Below are 21,314 nucleotides of genomic sequence, written 5' to 3'. Positions count from 1 at the left end.
ATATTTAGATGATTTACTGCTGTGTTTTCTGATCTGAGTAGTTTACTGAAGACTCTGAATACCTCTTATCCAAATTAGGTGAAAAAGGACATAAAGAATCTAGAAAAAATTTCAACTCTGCTAAGAAGCTACATTTTTCTGGTCACAATCTGTCACCAGATGGACAGTTTCTGTTTTCAGCCAGAATAAAGCGATTCAATTCTACCAAGAACAGAAATTAAATGGTTAAGAAGATTGTAGGAATGTAGGTAATTGCATATCTGATTCTTCTCAATAGCTCAGCCTTTGCATGGGCTTACTAAGTTTATAATTTCTGAAACTCTTCCTTGTGACACAAAAGTAGAAAATGCTATCCATTCCACAAGGCCAGGTGTGGTGGCTCACACCAGTAATCCCAAGCCTTCTTGCAACAAACTCCACCTCCGGGTTTTCCTAAATCTACCAAACTCCTCTCTCTGCCTATCTTAGTACATTCCTTGATTTGGAGGCAAAGGTATACTTCTGTACTTGCATGAGGTGGTAGCAGTGGCCAAACGTGTTGATGCTTCCACCATTGTGCTTGTCTCTCCACTAACTCTATGGGTCCTGCATCTCTAAAGTTTCTGCTACTTCAAGGCAGCATCTGACATTTCCCCACTAGTCAATTTACCACTTACGAAACTGTAATGTCTGCTTTGCATATTCGCTGCTGTTCAAAATGTAACCCTGCAACTTTATTCCCCTTTAAGAATAAAGGGGAATCACATGACTGTTTAGCATCCTCTCAGGAGTTAAGTATGCCTGGATTTGAATCTTCTCCCTTTTAGTCAAAATTGATTTAATACACTTTGTAGATGGTTCTCAAATATGACAGAGACACTCCCAGTGCAGGATATGCTGTTATCATTGAACACGCAATCACTGAAGTGCTCCATGGCCTGATTCCCAGCCTGCCCAGTAGCTGAACTAGTAGCTTAGATTTGGGGCTGCACTCTGGCAAAGTTGAAAGACTAAATATTAATATGGATGGTAGATTTGCTTTTTGGGTGGTTTATGATTTGTGGAATTTATTAAAAACACGTGATTACCTCCTTTTTGGATACTCTGATTAAAAGTGGTAAAGGAATCAGTGACTTATTAGTACTTTGTCAATGCCCCAAGGAGATAACAGTTTAATAACTGATAGAAACCAAGAGTCTAGAGATCACCCCAGAAGGAAATAGTCATGTCTTTGTTTTGATTTACATGCTAAAAGTTTTTGGCTTTTTAAAAACACCCCAGCTAATATTAAGTGTTGCCAATTTTGTATTAGTCACCACCAAATCTACTAAAAGAAAATTGGCTCAATTTAGACATGCTATAATCAACTCACAGTTATTAGCTTAACCTGCTTTAAAAAACAATATTAGCAATCAAGAGATGTTTTACCCATAAAGATGGAATTTGGAAATTTGGGATGGCTGCCCTCAAGTGCCATGACCCATCCAGTGGACCCTAGTCACATTACTCCATGAATGTGCCCATTAGTAGCAACAAAAAGTAATTCCACCTCCAATAAATAGTTTGAAACAATTTTCAAAATTGGCCAAGGGAGTGGTAGAGTCATGTCTTAGCCGAGAATAGCATAACCTGGGTGAGATGTGGTTCAGACCCTTCTCTTCAAGGTCTTTAGGTATTTACAAATGTACTTTTATACAATTGCTGAAGTCTTGAGTCTCTGACTATATATTAGTTATTTCTTGTGAACTATCTGCATGTATAAAAATGCTTCCCTGCCTGAGAATAAGGTAGAATCGTTCCATCAGTGGTCTCAATTCTTCACCTTTTCCTGAATCCAAGCCCTCATATTTCACCTTGTAGTACCCTTTCACTCTAATTTTGTGTTCCATTATGTGAGTTGATTTGGCCACTGGGATGCCACAAAGGAGAGGCCTGCAAAAGCACTGGCAAGATTCCACTCTAGCTCTTTTCTTTTGCCATTACCATGAAACATATCCATCATATTCATCCTGATGGAGGATGAAGATGAGTTGAGCAGATGGGAGTTACCCAAGGCACTTAAGCTAAGGTAATTGTAGGCCAGTTGACAAAGACATTTCAAGGAAAGAAAACTACATATCACTCATGAACACAGATGAAAAGTTCTACATAAAATATTAGCAAACAGAATCTAGTGTTATATAAAAAAGATAATACATTAAGACCAAAAGGAATTTATTCCAAAAATAAAAAAGGTTAGTTTAACATTTGAAAATCTCATTAATGGAATAACAGAAAAACATTTTGATGACCTTGATAGATGCAGAAAAAATATCTGATATATTCAATACCAATTCATGATTCAAAACTTTTAGCAAACTAGAAATAAATGGACTGTGTTAATCTAGTAAGGAATGACTACAAAAGCCTATAGCAAACATCATTTCAAATAGTGAAGCATGAAATTCTTTCCACCCAAGTTTAGGAACAGGGCAAGGCTGCCTCCTCTTACCACTTCTATTCAATATTACAGTGAAAGTACTAGATAATTTAATAAAGAAAGAAAATAGTATAAAAAGTGGGAAGAAAGTAGTAACTTTATATGATTATATACATTTAAAAAATCCCAGGAAATCTATACATTCATTATTAAAATGAATGTGTGAATTTATGAAGGATGCTAGGTGTAAAGTCAACATACAAGGCCAGGTGTGGTGGCTCACACCTGTAATCCCAGCACTTTGGGAGGCTGAGGTGGAAGTACTCTTTGAATCCAGGAGTTCAAGACCAGCCTGGGTCAATGAGACCAGAGAGACTCCTTCTGTACAAAAATTAATTAAAAAAAAATTAATCAAGTGTGGTGATGCCTGCTTATAGTCCCAGCTATGTGGGAGACTGAGGTGGGAGAATTGCTTGAGCCCAGGTGCCACTGCACTGGTGGCACCTGTGGTGACAGAGCAAGGCCCTGTCTTAAGACAAACAAATAAACAATAGTCAATATGCAAAAATTAGTTATGTTCCTATATGCCAATAGCAAATATTTAGAAAATGAAGATCTTCAAATATCATTTAAAATAGCATAAAAACTTATCAACTACGTAGAAATAAAACTAACAAAAGATGTGTAAAACCTGTACACTACAAACACTGCTAAAAGAAATCAAAGAAGATGTCAGTAGAGAGATGTATTATGTTCATGAGTTGGAAATCTCAGTATTTTTAGATGTCAGTTCTCTCCAAATTAAGCTATGTAGTCAATGCCCAAGTCAAAATACTAACAGGGTGTGTGGGTGGTGGGGAGTGGGGGATAGAGGGGGCATTGAGTGGAGGTGTATGTAAATTGCCAAGATGATTCTAAAATTTATATGGAAATTCAAAAAATCTAGGAAAGCCAAGATAGTTTTTAAACAAAGAAGTATACAGTTGGAGGACTTATACACAAGTTTTCAAGAGTCACTACAAAGCCATAATAATTAAAACTGTGATCTGGACTTAAGTACAGACAGTCATAATGAAAGGACGAAAAGCCCAGAAACAGACCTATACATATATGTGCACATTATTTGCAATAAACACACCTCTGCAATTCATTAGGGGAAATTATGCTTTTTACAATAAATGGTACAGGAGGAATTGATAGCTATGTGAAAAACATGAACCTTGATACTTTATATCTTTACAACAATTAATTGGAGGTCAGTCATAGACCAAAATATTGATAGAGGTGTTAGTTTCATGTATATATACTTACGTATAATATCATCAAGATAAACACTTGATTAGTGCAACCTACTATATGTGTTATACCTCAATAAAAATGTGGTTATATATGCATGCATGTATAATGTATACTTACATCAGGCATATGTATATACAGATAATTTTATATATCTTTTTTACTTCAACTTTTATTTTAGATTCAGGGGTATGTGCACAGGATGTGCAAGTTTTTTACATAGGTAAATGTGTGCCATGGTGGTTTCCTGCACAGATCATCCCATCCCTAGGCATTAAGCCCAGCATCCATTAGCTGTTCTTCCTGATGCTCTCCTTCCTCCATCCCCTCCCTCCCGACAGGCCCCAGTGTGTGTTATTCCCCACCATGTGCCTATGTGTTCTCATTGTAAGCTCCCACATATAAGTGAGAACATGCGGTGTTTGGTTTTCTGTTCCTGTGTTAGTTTGCTGAGGATAACAACTTCCAGCTCCATTCATGTCCCTGTAAAGGATGTAATCTTGTTCCTTTTTATGGCTGCACAGTTTTCTATGGGTGTTTATGTACCACATTTTCTTTTTGTTGTTGTTGTTTTTTAAGTGTTAAATACTCTTTATTTGATATTACACAGAAACCACACAAAATGCCTTTGAATCAGTAAAAGGAACCATCTTAAATACAGGGCATTCTAATTAGATTGGCATAGTTAAGGCCAAAAGTACAAAGTAGACATTGCTACCTTATCCTCAACCCTTGCCTGTAAGAGGCAAATAAACACAAAACACAGGTGAATCTTGCTTGGTTCTGAGACAGTGAAGAAATTTCCCCAGTATTTAAAGATATTCACATAACCAGTCATATAAATCTAAATATAAAGCAATATAAATATAAAACCAAATCTCCAATAAGTTTTAAGATGGTACTCACCATCTTTGTGAAAAGTTGAACATTATTAACAAAATCTAATCATATCTTTAGAAGGGGTAAGCAGTGATAGCATTTACTGTGTTGGAATCACTATTAATATTCAAAAACCAGACTTATTCATTTAACCACAAGCCAGTCTTAGTTTTAAATCAGGACTGCGCAACAAAATATTCTGACGGTCATTCATAATCTGAATTCTGGTGTATGAGATCTACTAAATTATGGTACACATAAAAAGTCACGAGACATTTCTGTTTTGTAATATAAGGCAGTGGCCAATTATTACTCACTTGTAGTTTTTTGAGATAAGCTGTCAAGTCTGCCCTTTCTGCCTTCTTCTTAATGCTGGCAAAGATCATTTTTGTTCCAGGAATGTACTTCCTGGGATTCTCCAAATACTCCGTCAGTGTATCCTCTCCCCAGGTGATGTCTTTGTTCTTACCGGTGTCTATGTAAGAGAATCCAATGGCCTGACCTGTCTTCTACCCGAAGAGACTATGGAGATTAGGCCTAGTCTTGTGCTTGTCTCCCTTTTCCACGGTGTGGCACTAGGCACACTTCTGAACAAAAATCTTCTTACCTTTCTCAACATCACTCATATTTAATTCTCTCTTTTGTCACTGGCGCTACAAAGGTTTCCGTTCAGAAGCCAGAAGTCCCACTCTATATACCACATTTTCTTTATTCGATCTATCATTGACTGGCATTTAGGTTGATTCCATGTCTTTGCTATTGTGAATACTGCTGCAATGAACATATGTGTGCATGCAGGTATCTTTATAAGACAATGATTTCTATTCCTTTGGGTATATACTCCATAATGTGATTGCTGGGTCAGATGGTATTTCTGCCTCTAGGTCTTTGAGGAATTGCCACACTGTCTTCAAAATGGATTGAACTAATTTACACACCCACCAACAGTGTAAAAGCATTCTTTTTTCTCTGCAACCTTCCCAGCATCTGTTGTTTTTTTGGCTTTTTAATACAGCCATTCTGACTGACATGAGATGGTATCTCATTGTGGTTTTGTTTGCATTTCTTTAATGATCAGTGATGTTGAGCTTTTTTTTCATATTTTTGTTGACTGTATGCATGCCTCTTTGGGGAAGTATCTGTTCAGATCCTTTGCCTATTCCTTTGTCTGTTCAGATCCTTTTTAAAGGGGTTGTTTTTTTCTTGTAAATTTAAGTTCCTCATAGACTCTGAACCAGGTATTACCAGTGAAGGCGGTGAAACAGCAAAGATGGCAGCCAGCTCCTTCCTTTGGAAGCTCCATCCCAGGGGGATACTGACCTGTAGCCAGCCCACACATACCTGCGGGAGGTGGCTGGAGACCTCTGTTGCGCGTTCTCACCCAGTTAGGAGGCGTGGGATCAGGGACCCCTCCAAAGAAGCAGTCTGGCTGCTTTGGGGTAGAGCAGGTGTGCTACATTGTGGGGGATACTTCCTCCTGCAGCCCACCCGTATTCTCCAAAGCCAGCAGGCTGGAGTGGCTGAGTTGGCCAAACTGCAGAGATGGCAGCTGCCCCTCCGGCCAGGAGCTCCATTTCAGGGAGAGATCAAAGCTCTGTCCATAGAACCATTGCTGGAGTGGTTAAAGCCCCCACAGGGATTCCTGTCCAGTGAGGAGGAATGAATTGGGGTCCTGCTTAAAGAAGCAGTCTGGTCACGATCTGGCAAGCCAGCTGTGCTGTGTTGTGGGGAACTCTTCCTTGTCCAGACTGTATTCTCCATAGCTGGCAGGCTGGAGTGGCTGAGTCTATGAACCACAGTGATGCCGGCTGCCTCTCCCCACCTCCCCAGGAACTCAGACCCATCTGAGGTGGATTCCAGCCTGCTGCTGTTGGCAGGCTAGGATTCCAAGCCAGTGGGTCTTAACTTGTGAGGTGCCATGGAAATGGGGCCTGTAGAATGACGCTGCCTGGCTCCCTGGATTCAGCCCCCTTCCCAGAGATACATATGGACAGATTTCCCACCGTGCTGAAGATCCCGGGTGCTAGAGTGTGTCAAACTCCTGGGTTTCTGTGTGTGCCTGAGCAGCTGATGTGCCTGACTCCATACAGTTCTGTGTTATCAGACCCAAGGCCCTGGTGGCATGGGCTCACAAGGGGATCTCCTGATCCATGGCTTGCAAAGATCCATGGGAGAAGCACAGTTTCCTGGGCAGGATTGCACAATCCCTCGCTGCTTCCCTTGGCTGGGAGTGGGGGTACCTTTGGCTCCATGCTGCCCCTGGCTGGGCCATCGCACCCTCTCCCCACTTTTCTTCGTTCTCCATTGGTCGACCTGTTCATCCAGTCAGTCCCAACATGAGAACCTGGATATCTTAGTTGAAGGTGCTGAATTCCCTCGCCCCTTTTCATTCCTCTTTGTGAGTGCTGCAGACCGCAGCTGCTTCTAATTGGCCATCTTGCATCACTCTAAACATTTCTTTTTCAGCCCAGTTCTTAATTCCTATAGTCCCTCATTTATCACCAGTTTCTTGATAAAATAATCTGTCCACGTTCTCCAGTCATGGGATCATGACTCAGGCCGGGGGATCCAGAACATTTTCTGGGAAGCAGCTGAACTTGCAGCCCTGTCCTGTTGGGAACTAAGCTAAAACACTGCAGAGAGGTACTGTCCTGTTGGGAACTGAGCTGACACACTGCAGAGAGGTACTGCCCTGTTCAGAACTGAGCTAACACACTGCAGAGGGCTACTCCTTCCACCACCTCTCAGCAACTGATGCCGGCCCTCGATAATTATACTTTTATTGAGGTATAATAAGTATTGTAAATTACATAAAATTAAACAATGATCCTTTCAGCTGGCATTTCACAGTAAACAGCATTATATGTTTGAAATTAATTTAGTCATCCACAGAGCCTAAACCAGTATGCCCTCACTATAATTTAGGATCTCAACCTAAGAATACCCATTTTGGTTATAGCATCCCCATCTTTCTTCCCTATGGTAGACTATCAAAAAAGGCCACAATTCTTTATAATTCCTTTCATCAAGAATTCGAGTTTATATTCTACTCCTTGAATCCAGACTGATACATTGTAATTTGCGTTGTAATTTGCATTGTCTAATAAAATAGGGTAGAAGTAATAAATAATTTTGAGCCTGGGCCTTAAGAGGATTTGCATTGCTTTGTTGCCGCTCCAGGGACTCTTGCCTCTTCCATCATGTGAACAGGCCTGAAGTAGCCTGCTGGAGAATGAGAGACCACATGGGGCCATTCAGCCAAGTCAGGTTATTTTCTTTCCTTTCATTTAAAAAATCTGTTTCCTTCATTCTTTAAAAATATTTTTAATTGACGCATAATACTTGTTCATATTTATAAGGTAGAGAGGGATATCTCAATACCTGTATACAACATGTAATGATCAAATCAGGATAATCAGCATATCTATCACCTCAAATATTTATCATTCTTTGTGTTGGGAACACTCAACATCCTCTCTATTTAAAAATATATAATAAATTATTGTTAACTGTAGTCACCCTACAGCACCATAGAACACCAGAACTTATTCCTATCTGTAAGCTTAAATCTGATATTTCTTTGTTGATTTTCTGTCTGGATGATCTGTCCCATGGTAAGAGTGGGGTGTTAAAGGCCCCAACTGTGACTGCATTGAAGTCTATCTTTCCCTTTAGATCTAATAATATTTGCCTTGTTTATCTGAATGCTCTAGTGTTGGGTACATATATATTTACAATTATTATATCTTATTGCTAAGTTGATCCCTTTATTATCAAATGACCTTCTTTGTCTCTTCATACAGTTTGACTTAAAGTCTGTTTTACCTGATAAGTATGGCTACCTCTACTCGCTTTTGGTTTCTGTTTGCCTGAAATAATTTCTTCTATCCCTTCATTTTCAGTCTGTATGAACCTTTATAGGTAAAGTTAGTTTATTGTAGGCAGTATACAGTTGGGTCTTTTTTTTTAAATGTTGGCAGCCAACTCTACATCTTTTAATTGGGAATTTGATCTGTTTATATTACATTCAAGGTTACTATTAATAGATGAGGCTTTATCCTGTCATTTTGTTCATTTTTTTCTGGTTGTTTTGTATATCCTTTGTTCTTTTCTTCCCCTATTTTTTTTTTTTAATCTTTGTGGTTTGGTCATTTTCTGTAGTGATAAAGTTTGATTCCTTTCTCTTTCTCATGTGCATATCTGCGCTACCAGTGAGTTTTATACTTTTGTGTGTTTTCACAATGGTAATCATCCTCTTGCTTCCAGATGTAGAACCACCTTAAGCAGTACTTATAAGGCCAGTTTAGTGGTGATGAATTCCTTCAGTTTTTGTTTGTCTAGGAAATACTTTATTTCTCCCTCATTTCTAGGGGATAGCTCTGCTGGGTATAGTGTTCTTGGTTGACAGTTTTGTTTATTTTTTTCCTTCAGTACTTTGAATATATCATCCCATCTCATTGTCTACTGACCTGTAAAGTTTCCACTGGGAAATCTACTGTTAATCAAATGGAGATTCCCTTATATGTGACTTGATGCTTTTTTCTTGCTGTTTTTAATATTTCCTTTCTTTTTTGGATACAGTCTTGCTCTGTCACCCAGGCTGTAGTGCGGTGGTGTGATCTTGGCCCACTGCAACCTCCACCTCCTGGGTTTAAGCAATTCTTGTGATTCAGCTTCCTGAGTAACTGGAAGTACAGGTTCATGCCACCACACCCAGCTAATTTTTTTGTATTATTAGTGGAAATGGGGTTTCTTCATGTTGGCCATGCTCATCTTGAACTCCTGGCCTCAAGTGATCTACCCTCCTCAGCCTCCCGAAGTGCTGGGATTACAGGTGTGAGCCACCACACCTGATGAATATTCCCTCTTTTTGACTTTTGACAGTTTGACTATTATGCACCTCAGAGAAGAACTTTTTGGGTTGAATCTATTTGAGAACCTTTGAGCTTCCTAGATTTTGCCCATATCTCTCCCATGTCTGTTTTTAAACCTCTTGATTGCTTTTTTTTTTTTTTTTTTTTTTTTTTGAGACAGCGTCTCGCTCTGCCACCCAGGCTGGAGTGCAGTGGCACAATCTTGGCTAACTGCAACCTCCACCTCCTGGGTTCAAGCAATTCTCATGTCTCAGCTTCCCAAGTAGCTTGGATTGCAGGCATGCGCCACCAAACCCAACTAATTTTTTTATTTTTTAGAGACAGGATTTTGCCATGTTAATCAGGCTTGTCTTGAACTCCTGGCCTCAAGAGATCCACTGCCTTGGCCTCCCAAAGTGCTGGGATAACAGGTGTGAACCACTGCACCTGGACTCTTGATGGTATTTTTATTTTATTCCTTAAATTCTTCAGCTCCAAAATCTCTGTCTGGTTTTTAATGACATATACATATCCTTGTTGAATTTCCCATAAGATCATAAATTGTTTTTCTAATTTCATTGATTTGTCTATCTGTATTCTCTGTATCTCATAGAGTTTCCTTAAGATCATTATTTTGAATTCCTTCTTAGCCATTTGATATACTCTTAAAATTTAGGGTCTGTTAATGGGGAATTATTGTGTTTCTTTGGAGGTGTAATGTTTCCTTGTTTTTTATGTTTCTTGGGGCCCTAAATTGATTTTTGCACATCTGGGGAAAGAGTTGCCTCTTCCAATGTTAGGGAGCTTTCATAGAGAAATACTTTTTCCAATAGTTGTCCCCTATAGCGTTCATTGAGTAGGGTGCTTTGACTTTGGTTCTGGGTGGGTGCAGTAATATAGTCTTCATGCGACTTTTTTGGCTATAATCAGCATTCAGTGGTGTCTGTGAGTGCCTCAGTGGTCTGATGGTGAGTGTTTGTGGAGACAGTGGTATGGTTTTTCTTGGTGTGGGAGCCATCATTCAGATGAGTTCTCAGGCCCTAGGCATATGCATGCTAAGTGCAGTGGCTTTGCTAGTTGTGGCATATTGCCACCAGCAGGGCCAGTCCTCAGTGCCTTAGAAGTGCATGCAGCATATGGTGGCTCTGCTGGTGAAGGGGGTGGAGCTGTTGGCAGCAGTGGGTGCCAGACGGGATGGGCCTTGGACCTTGGGGGGTGCATGTAGCATGTAGTGGCTCTGTCAGTTGAGGATAGCCAAGTCATTTTAGACTAATCAGTCCTCAGATGACCCAGTAGCTGCCCACAGATACATGAATGAGCTTAGCTGAGACAGAAAATCCTTTCTTCAGGCACCTGAATTGGACAGTTAAGCCCATCCCAAATTCACAAACCATAGTATCATGAGCCAGATAAATAGTTGCTGTTATAAGCCAGTAAGTTTTGGGGTGGTTTGTAACCACTGGCACAATTGTAACTGGTATTAATCCATTATGATTTTTTTTTTTTTTTTTTTTTTACTTGAAAGAGTACATTTTTAAAAGAATACTGCCGTATCTGGGTCAATAATAAACTTATGACTACACAGTCTACATTCACTGAGAAATGAGTATTTGTCAGATAAAGGCCCTTTCCTCAACTGGATTTCTATAGAAAGACTGCCTTCCAGAAGATGGAAATGACATAGCGATAATACGTTCTGAAAATCAAAACCATCACTATTACCAACATTATTATAGATTTCCTATAACATACAAAAAATAATTTATACATGATCAGACTCCATTTTCACAGAAAAAAAAAACTTTTAAGATTGAGGTTAACAGAAAAGAGCTAATACTCAGGATAATCAAATAACATATTAAATGATCCAACATAATGACAATTAAACTGGCATGGTGTTCTTAAGACTCCACTAGTACTAACCGTATGCCATGTACTTATGTTGGCCTCAGTATGAAGCTCTCCTTGTTCTTGGAATTTATTTCTTATCTTAAATACCAGAGAAAATCCAAGAGTTCTGGGCACCAGTGATGGTGGGAACTCCCAAGGTGCTTTGCAGCCCTCTGACTCAGAAAACCTGAGATCTACCAAGCACTGACCTCATTCTCTGGGGTTCTAGGATGCGAAGAGGTCTCTCTGGGATCCTTGAGACTCAGAATAACTACTAGAGCTTAATAAATTGAAACTCAAACGGAGTCAGCTGAAAATCCATTCAAGTTCCTATGCTGCAACCAAGTAGTCCTGAAATGAGAAGACATGCAGCTCTTCCATTGCCAGGGCTAAACCACAAATGTGTCACACTATCACAGTGGCATATATCCTCATGAACAAAGAATATTTTGAATGAATGTGTCTTAGATGAGGCAAAAAAAATACAATTACAAGAAAAAATGAAGTAATACAAGTAAATCAACAGTTAAGTGTCACAAACCTCTAACATAAGTGAGGTCTAGGTCAAATCCATCCCTTGTGTATCGCCTTTTGTTTTCTGAAACCTGAGAGTTTAAAATCATCATTAGTTTGTGAAACATTCATCAACATAAAAATAAAAACATTATACAGTATAGATATCAACCCTTGCCAATGGGTCCCAAAACGCAAAATATTTTTTCTGAATCATAATCATGTTTTGCCACTTACCAGCCTTCTCATCAGCTTTTCAAGTTGTCTTGTTTGGTGAATCAGATGAAAAATTCTTATCAGAATAATAAGTCGTAGAAGTCAAACTAAATGTGTCCATCTAACAATAAATTTAAAAGATCCATTTTTGCTTCAGAAACAGAATTTTATCAACATAAACTATGTCTAGAGCAGCAGTTGTTAACCAGAGGTAATTTTCCCTCTTCTCCCCAATTACCTACCTTGGGAATATTTGGCAATGTCTGGAGGCATTTCGGTTTTCCCAACTGATATGTGTGTGTGTGTGCGTGTGTATGTGTGTGTGTGTTACTTACATCTAGTGGATAGAGGCCAGGAATTTTGCTAAACAGCCTGCAATTAATGTAACTGCTCACCACCCTCTCATGACAATGGTCTGGCCCAAAATGTCAGTAATGCCGAGGTTGAGAAATTCTGGTCTAGAGACATAGTGATACAACAGGCTCTTTGCATTTGTTAATTTAATTTTGGGATTTAAGACTAGCGTTTTCAATTTTCCCACATCAAAACAAATTGATTATTCTTGTTCATCTTTGTTATTCCCATGAGTAACAGAGGTTCACTACAGCTGCTAATGCACATCAGGCAGGCAACAGATTTCGATACTTCCAAAGTGTGCTAGCTGGTGTCTCTCCTACCATCAGAAACACTGAAGAAGGGAACTGATGGTCTGGACTAGTGCTTCTCTGATTTGGGCACATGTAAATAAGAGCCATCTGGAAAACCTTGTTAAGCTGCAGATTGCTGGGTCCCAGAGATACTGATTCAGTGGGTCCAGGGTGGGGCCTAAAGTATTTTTCTTCTTATATTTCTAGCAAGCTCTCAAGCGATGCTGAGGTTTCTAGTCAGAGGACCACGTTGGCTAAGGTTATTTTCAAATAACTCCAAAAGCCTATCACTTAACATGCTTAGTTGGGGCCTGAGCTGTAGTCCAGGGAAGCTAGGGTACAAAAAGAAATCAGCTATTTGACCCATGAACAAGCTTAGGAAGCCACCATCTACATCCCAGTATACATTTGCTCTTTCATTTTTCTCATTGTCACAATAAAAAACAAACAAACAAACAAAAAGTCACCAGGTCCTCATACACTCTTTAGTTTCCTAATCCCTAACAGTTCTAACTTTGCCTAAGCTTTCTTTGTGTCTACCACAACTATACTGCAAAACTCTACCATTGTGTTGCCACACGTGTCATCTCCTAGTTTCTGTTCTGTTTGCAATTTTTTAGAAACTCATGATTGAAGTCACTCAAATTTTGCATATGCTCAAATAAATTCCCTCTTGGCTGTAGGAAAAATCCAGACAGAACATTATGTGTAAGGGATTTGTAGTTGAAGCACAGAGGGGAATTGTTTTTAATATAAATTTTTTTATATAGCAGATATTAAACTGATAAAAATATTATACTTCATCTTAGCCAAAAGGCCAAAAAAAATGATACAAATGGGAATTTGATGAGAACTTCAAAATGTAGAGAAGTTAAAGTTAGTACAAGAGTAAAAAAGTCCTTCTTTGGGTACTCCATCTTCTTCATTCAGTTAATGGTACTTAGTGTGGATGCTCTTCACTGGTCCCCAAATGTCACAATCTTTTAGTTTCAAAGTATGTGGGAATTTACCTAAACATTTCATTTTAAAGCAATATATTTGGTATAGAATGAGAACATTTGAAGTTTAAAAGATTATATGGAAGGCTGGGCACGGTGGCTCAAGCCTGTAATCCCAGCACTTTGGGAGGCCGAGATGGGCGGATCACGAGGTCAGAAGATCCAGACCACCCTGGCTAACACGGTGAAACCCAGTTTCCACCAAAACATACAAAAAACTAGCCAGGCGAGGTGGTGGGCGCCTGTAGTCCCAGCTACTCAGGAGGCTGAGGCAGGAGAATGGTGTGAACCTGGGAGGAGGAGCTTGCAGTGAGCTGAGATCCGGCCACTGCACTCCAGCCTGGGCGACAGAGCGAGACTCCGTCTCAAAAAAAAAAAAAAAAAAAAAAAAAAAAAATAGATTATATAGAATAAAAGCTACAGAAAATGTAAAATTAATGAAAAACTTTAAAACTTTAAGAGAGGTAAGTCTTACATTTCATACCTGGGAATATTCCTAAGAAACTTAATGTCAAAAAAAATGTAAATGACATCAATCAGCAGAGGAGTCACAATAATGGCAGTATCTAAAATGTTAAGTAAGTCAGAAAAATACTGCTGTCTCCTGTAATATTAAAAAAAAAAAAAAATATTCATTCCCCCCTGCAAGAAGAGCTAGGAATATTTAAAGAACACAAACTATTGACTCATCCACATTAAGAATTCTACTTTCATTAATTATTTAAAATGTATTTTCTAGAGTAGACTAAGAGAAAAATATAACATTCATGGGATGTTTTCAAACAATAAAGTTATATTCATCATTTGACACATATATATGACTAAAGCACCAACATGGCAATTCAAGTGCCATGATACAACTAAATGCACAATAATCACCCTTATCATGGACAGTGGGGTATCTATCCCCTCAAGCGTTTATCATTCACATTACAAACCATCCAATTACACCCTTTCAGTCATTTAAAAATATACAATCAAGTTATTGTTGACTATGGTCAATCTGTTGTGCTATCAAATAGTAGGCGTTACCCATTCTATTTTTTGTATCCATTAACCATCTCTATCTCCCACCCCCAGCCCCTACTACCGTTCCCAGTCTCTGATGACCATCCTTCTACTCTCTAGGTCTATGAGTTCAATTGTTTTTTTTTCCCCTAGGGCCCCAAAATAAGTGAGAACATGTGAGGTTTGTCCTTCTGTGCCTGGCTTATTTCACTTAACAAACATAGTGATCTCCAGCTCCATTCATGTTGTTCCAAATGACAGGATTTTTTTTTTTTTTTTTTTTTTTTTTTGAGATGGAGTTTCAGTCTTTTCGCCCAGGCTGGAGTGCAATCTGCAACCTCCACCTCCTGGGTTCAAGTGATTCTCCTGCCTCAACCTCACAAGTAGCTGGGATTACAGGCACCCGGCACCACACCCAGCTAATTTTTGTATTTTTAGTAGAGATGGGGTTTCTTCATTTTGGTCAGGCTGGTCTCGAACTCCTGGCCTCAGGTGATCTGCCCACCTCAGCCTCCCAAAGTGCTGGGATTACAGGCGTGAGCCACCACATTCGGCCAGGATCTTATTGTTGTTTATGGCCAAATAATACTCTCTTGTGTATATGTACTATATTTTCTTTATCCATTCATCTGTTGATGAACACAGGTTGCTTCCAAATCTTAGCTATTATGAACAGTGCTGCAACAAAAAGGGAATGCAGATCTCTCTTCTATATACTGATTTCCTTTCTTGTGGGTATCTACTCAGCAGTGGGATTGCTGGATCATATGGTAGCTCTATTTTTATTTTTTTGAGGAAACTCCAAACTGTTCTCCAAGGTGATTCTACTAATTTACATTTCCATGAACAGTGTATGAGGGTTCTCTTATCTTCACATCTTTGTCAGGATTTGTTATTGCCTGACTTTTGGATATAAACCGTTTTAGCTGGGGTGAGATGATATCTCATTGTAGTTTTCTACACTGCCAATTTCTCTAATGATCAATAATGTTAAGCCTCTCTTGATATGCCTGTTTACTGTCTGTATGTTTTCTTTTGAGAAATGCCTATTCAAATCTTATGCTCCTTAAAAATTTAGATTATTAGATTTTTTTCTAGAGAGTTGTTTGAGTTCTTTACCCATTCTCGTTATTAATCCCTTTTCAGATGAGTAGTTTGCAAATATTTTCTTCCATTCTGTGGGCTGTCTCTTCGCTTCGTCAATTGTTTCTTTTGCTATAAAGAAGCTTTTTTAACTTGATGTGACCCCATTTGTCCATTTTTGCTTCGGTTGCCTGTGCTTGTTGGGTATGGCCCAAGTAATTTTTGCTCTGACCAATGTCCTGGAGATTCTTCCCAAGTCCTCTTGTAGTATATTAGTTTCATTGAGGTCTTAGATTTAAGTCTTTACTCCATGTTGATTTGATTTTTGTATATGGTGAGGGGTAGGAGTCTAGGTGCATTATTCTGTATGTGCATATCGTTTTCCCAGAACCATTTGTTGAAGAGAAGTCTTTTGCTCAATGTATGTTCTTGGCACATTTATGAAAAATGAGTTCACTGTGTGTGGATTTGTTTCTGGGTTCTCTATTCTGTTCCAGTGGTCTATGTGTCTTTTTTTTTTATGCCAGTGCCATGGTGTTTTGGTTATATAGTTCTGTAGTGTATTTTGAAGTCAAGTATTTGATTATATAGTTCTGTAGTATAATTTGAAGTCAGGCAATGTGATTCCTCCAGCTTTGTTCCTTTTGCTTAGAATAGCTTTGGCTATTCTGGGTCTTTTGTGGCTCCACATAAATTTTAGGATTGTTTCTTCTATTTCTGTGAAGAATGACATTCATATTTTGACAGGGAGTGCAATGAATCTGTAAATTGCTTTGGATAGTATGGACATTTAAACAATATTAATTCTTCCAATCCATGAACATGGAATCTCTTTCCATTTTTTGGTGTCCTCTTCAATTTCTTTCTTCAGTGTTCTATCATTTTCATTATAAAGGTCTTACACTTCTTTGGTTAGGTTACTTTCTAGGTATTTAATTTTATTTGTAGCTATGGTATATAGGACCACTTTTTAAATGTCCTTTCCAAATGGTTCACTTTTGACATATAGAAATGCTACTGATTTTTGTATATTGATTTCGTATCCTGCAGCTTCACTGAATTTATCAATTATTATAGTTTTTTGTGGAGTCTTTAGTATTTTCCAAATAAAATGTATTATCTGCAAACACAAGGATAATTTTACTTCTTTCATCCCAATTTGGATTTCTTTTTATATTCTGTTTATTTCTTTCTCTTCTATGATGGCTCTAGCTAGGACTTCCAGTACTATGTTGAATAGCAGTGGTAAAAGTGGACATTTTCGTTGTGTTCTAGATTGCAGAGGAAAGCTTTTCAGTTTTTCCACATTCAGTTTGGTACTGACTGTGGGTCTGTCAAATATGGCTTTTACTGTGTTGAGGTGTGTTACTTCTATACCCAGTTTCTTTAGGGTGTTTACCATGAAGGGATGTTGGATTTTATCAAATGCTTTGTAGCATCAACTGAAATGACCTTATGGTTTTTATCCTTTATTGTGTTCATATAATGTATAGCATTGATTGATTTGCAAATATTGAACCATTCCTGCATCCCAGAGGTACATCCCACTTGTCATGATGAATAATCTTTCCCATATATTATTGAATTCAGTTTTCTAGTATCTTGTTGAGGATTTTTGCATCAATATGTATCAGATATACTGGCATTTTTTTTGGTTTTTGTTTTGTTTTTTTTTGAGACTGTGTCTCACTCTGTCACCCAAGCTGGAATGCAGTGGCGTGATCTCAGCTCACTGCAACCTCTGCCTCCCAGGTTCAAGTGATTCTCCTCTCTTGGCCTCATGAGTAGCTGAAGTTACAGGCACCCGGCACCACACCCAACTAATTTTCATATTTTTAGTAGAGACGGGGTTTCACCATACTGGCCAGGCTGGTCTTGAACTCCTGACCTCCAGTAAACCACCCACCTCTGCCTCCCAAAGTGCTGGGATTACAGGAGTGAGCCACCACTTCCTGCCTATGTGTGTCTTTATGGGAGAAGAGTGTTTCTTGTAGGCAACAGATCAATGGGTCTTTTTATTTTTTTTATTTATTTATTTATTTATTTATTTATTTATTTATGAGATGGGGACTTGCTCTGTCACCAGGCTGGAGTGTCCTGGTGCCATCTTGGCTCATTGCAACCTCTGCCTCCTGGATTCAAGCTATTCTCCTGTCTCAGCCTCCTGAGTAGCTGGGACTACAGGTGCACACCATCACGCCCAGCTAATTTTTGTATTTTTAGTAGAGACAGGATTTCACCATGTTTGCCAGGATTGTCTCTATCTCTTGACCTCATGATCCGTCTGCCTTGGCCTCCCAAAGTGCTGGGATTACAGGCATGAACCACCACACCTGGCTGGGTCTTGTTTTTTCATCCATTCATCCACTCTGTCTTTTGATTGAAAAGTTTAGTCTGCTGACACTCAATGTTATTATTGATAAGTAAGGACTTACTCCTGCCATTTTGTTATTTTTTTTTTTTTCTGGTTGTTTTGGGTCTTCTCTTCCTTCTTTCCTTCCTGTCTTCCATTAGTGAAGGTAATTTTCTCTGGTGATATGATTTAGTTTCTTGCTTTTTATTTTTCATGTATCCATTGTTATGTCTTTTGGTTTGAGGTTACCATGAGGTTTGTAAATACTATTTTACAACCCATTATTTTAATCTTATGATAACACTGTTTTCATAAATGAGTAAAAAGAAAACTAATAAAAACTCTATAACTTAACTTTGTCTCCCCATTTTTTAACTTTTTATTTCTATTTATATCTTATTATGCCATTTATGTCTTGAAAAGTTGTAGTTAATATTTTTGATTGGCTCATAGTTTAGTCTCTCTACTTAGAATAAGAGTAGTTTATACATCATAGTTACAGTGTTATAACATTTTGCATTTTTCTGTGTACCTACTGTTACCAGTGAGTTTTATATCTTAAAGTTGTTACTTACTGCTTATTAATGTCCTTGTCTTTCTGACTGAAGTACTCCCTTTAGCATTTCTTCTAGACAGGTCTGGTGTTGATGAAATCCCTCAGCTTTTGTTTGTGTGGAAAAGTCTTTATTTCTCCTTCACTTTGAAGGATATTTTCACCGGATACACTGTTTCAGGGTAAATGTTTTTTTCCTTCAGCACTTTCAATATATCATGCCACTCTCTCCTGGCCTGAAATGTTTCTACTAAAGAGTCTGCTGCCAGATATATTGTAGCTCCATTGGATATTATTGGTTTCTTTTCTCTTGCTGCTTTTAAGATCCTTTCTTTATTCTTGATCTTTGGGACTGTGATTATTAAATTCCTTGAGGTCGTCTTCGAGTTACATCTGCTTGGTGTTTTATAACTTTCTGGTACTTGGGTATTGGTATCTTTCTGTGGGTTTGGGAAGTTCTGTTACTATGCCTTTGAATAAACTTTATACACCTCCCATCTCCTCTTTAAGGCCAATACCACTTTGATTTGTCCTTTTGAGGCTGTTTTCTTGATCCTGTAGGCATGTGTCATTGTTTTTTATTCTTTCCTTTGTCTGCTCTATGTATTTTGAAATAGCCTGTCTTCAAGCTCATTAATTCTTTCTTCGTCTTGATCAATTCTGCTATTAAAAGCCTCTAATGCATTCTTTGGTGTGCCAATTACATTTTTTAGCTCCAGAATTTCTGCTTGATTCTTTTAAATTATTTCAATCTCTTTGTTCAAGTTATCTAAATAGAATTATGAATTCCTTCTCTGTGTTATCTTGAATTTCTTTGAGTTTCCTCAACACAGCTATTTTGATTTCTTTGTCTAAAAGGTCACATATCTCTGTTTCTACAGGATTGGCCCCTGGTGTCTTATTTAGTTCATTTGGTGTGGTCATGTTTTCCTGGATAATGTTGATGTGACAGATGTTCTTTGGTGTCTGGGCATTGAAGAGTTAGGTATTTATTGTAGTTTTCACTATATATTATAGTTTTCACTGTCAGAGCTTGTTTGCACCCATCTTTTTTGGGAAGGCTTTCCAGATATTTCAAAGAACTTGAATATTGTGATCTAATTACTTTCTCCCAAACAAACAGAGTCTCTCTCTCTCTGTTCTGAAGCACCTAAAGCTTGGGGTTGAGTGACACAAGCACCCCTGTGGCCACCACTACTGTGACTTCACTAATTCAGACCTGAGGCCAGCACAGCACTGAGTCTTGCCCAAGACCTGCTGTAGCCACTCCTTAGCTATTGCATAAGTTTCCTGAAGGCCCTGGGGCTCTACAATCATCACATGGTAAAAACAGCCAGGCCTGTGTCCTTCCCTTCAGGATGGCAAGTTCTCCCAGCCTCTGGGTGGATCCAAAGGTGCTGTCTGGGAATCAGGGCCTAGATCAAAAACTTTAAAAGTCTACCTAGTGTTTTATTGTGCTATGGCTGAGCTGTCACTCAAACCACAAGATGCAGTCCCTCCCACTCTTTCCACCCCTCTCCAAAGGCAGAGGAGCATCAATCCATGGCCACCTCAAACACAGGCCATGGTGGGTACTGCCAGACTACCGCCAATGTTCTTACAAGGCCCAAAGGCTCTTAAGTCAGTTTGTGGTGAATGCTCCTGTTAATTATTTTAAAATGCTTTTTTGTTTTTTGTTTGTTTGTTTGAGATGGAGTCTTGCCCTGTCACCCAGGCTAGAGTGCAATGGTGTGATCTCAGCTCAATGCAACTTCTGCCTCCCAGGCTCAAATGATTTTCCTGCCTCAGCCTCCCAAGCAGCTGGGATTACAGGCACCCACCACCACACCCAGCTAATTTTTCCGTTTTTAGTAGAGACAGGGTTTCACCATGTTGGTCAGGATTGTCTTGAACTCCTGACCTTGGGGTCCTCCCATCTCAGCCTCCCACAGTGCTTCTTATAAAAGTACAAAATAGCATAAGGCATTATAAAAATATTCAAACTTACCCTTCGACAAATACTCGAAGAAGAACATCTGTGAGAAAAAATAAGGCAATAGCTAGAGAAATAGAACGATACACCAAAGGAATATAAAGTTTGCTATCATTGAAAATTAGGTCGGCAAGGAGGAGAGTGACATGCAGTAAGACCAGGAAAACTACAAATATTCTAAAATAAATAAATAAATAAATAAATAAATAAATAAATAAATAAATAAATAAATACAAAGATAAAGGGGCTTTTGTCCCTATAGCTATACTATATTTAGGCCACTGATCAGGTACCAAAATGTTATTATTAAGTATTAAGCCGCCCAGTGTCAGGAAAAACTGTAATGCCTTAGAATCTCAGAAAGTCACTGTTTTCACCCAATAGAAGCAGTTCTTAATAAACAAAATTCTCACCAAACCACTTCACAAGATATTATCATGCTCTTTTATAGCAGAAACATCAGACCAACACCTCAAGAGAGAAAAGTAAAACTGAATTAAAACCACCTGTGTCTGTTTGTAAACTCTTCTTTTGAGAATTTCATAAGAAATTTATACCAATTTCTCATAAAAAATAAACCCTTAATCTGGATAATTCTAAAGAATTTATTAATAAAAACCAAATGAAAGCATGAGTAACATATGCTCATAAAAGA

The 21,314-nt window shown here is 38.6% G+C and overlaps 2 pseudogenes; both read right to left on the bottom strand.

The window, feature by feature from the left end:
• The window catches only part of LOC103248982 (phosphatidylinositol 3,4,5-trisphosphate 3-phosphatase TPTE2-like), a 47,481-nt pseudogene that overhangs the window by 4,852 nt on the left and 21,315 nt on the right, over positions 1–21,314 (bottom strand).
• LOC140709169 (cytochrome c-like) lies at positions 653–5,199 on the bottom strand (annotated as a pseudogene).

Source organism: Chlorocebus sabaeus, chromosome 19 (genome assembly GCF_047675955.1).
Source record: "Chlorocebus sabaeus isolate Y175 chromosome 19, mChlSab1.0.hap1, whole genome shotgun sequence".
In the NCBI taxonomy this organism is placed as follows: Eukaryota; Metazoa; Chordata; class Mammalia; order Primates; family Cercopithecidae; genus Chlorocebus; species Chlorocebus sabaeus.
The sequence above is the reverse complement of the archived record's forward strand: the minus strand, read 5'-3'. Positions and strand labels throughout refer to the sequence as shown.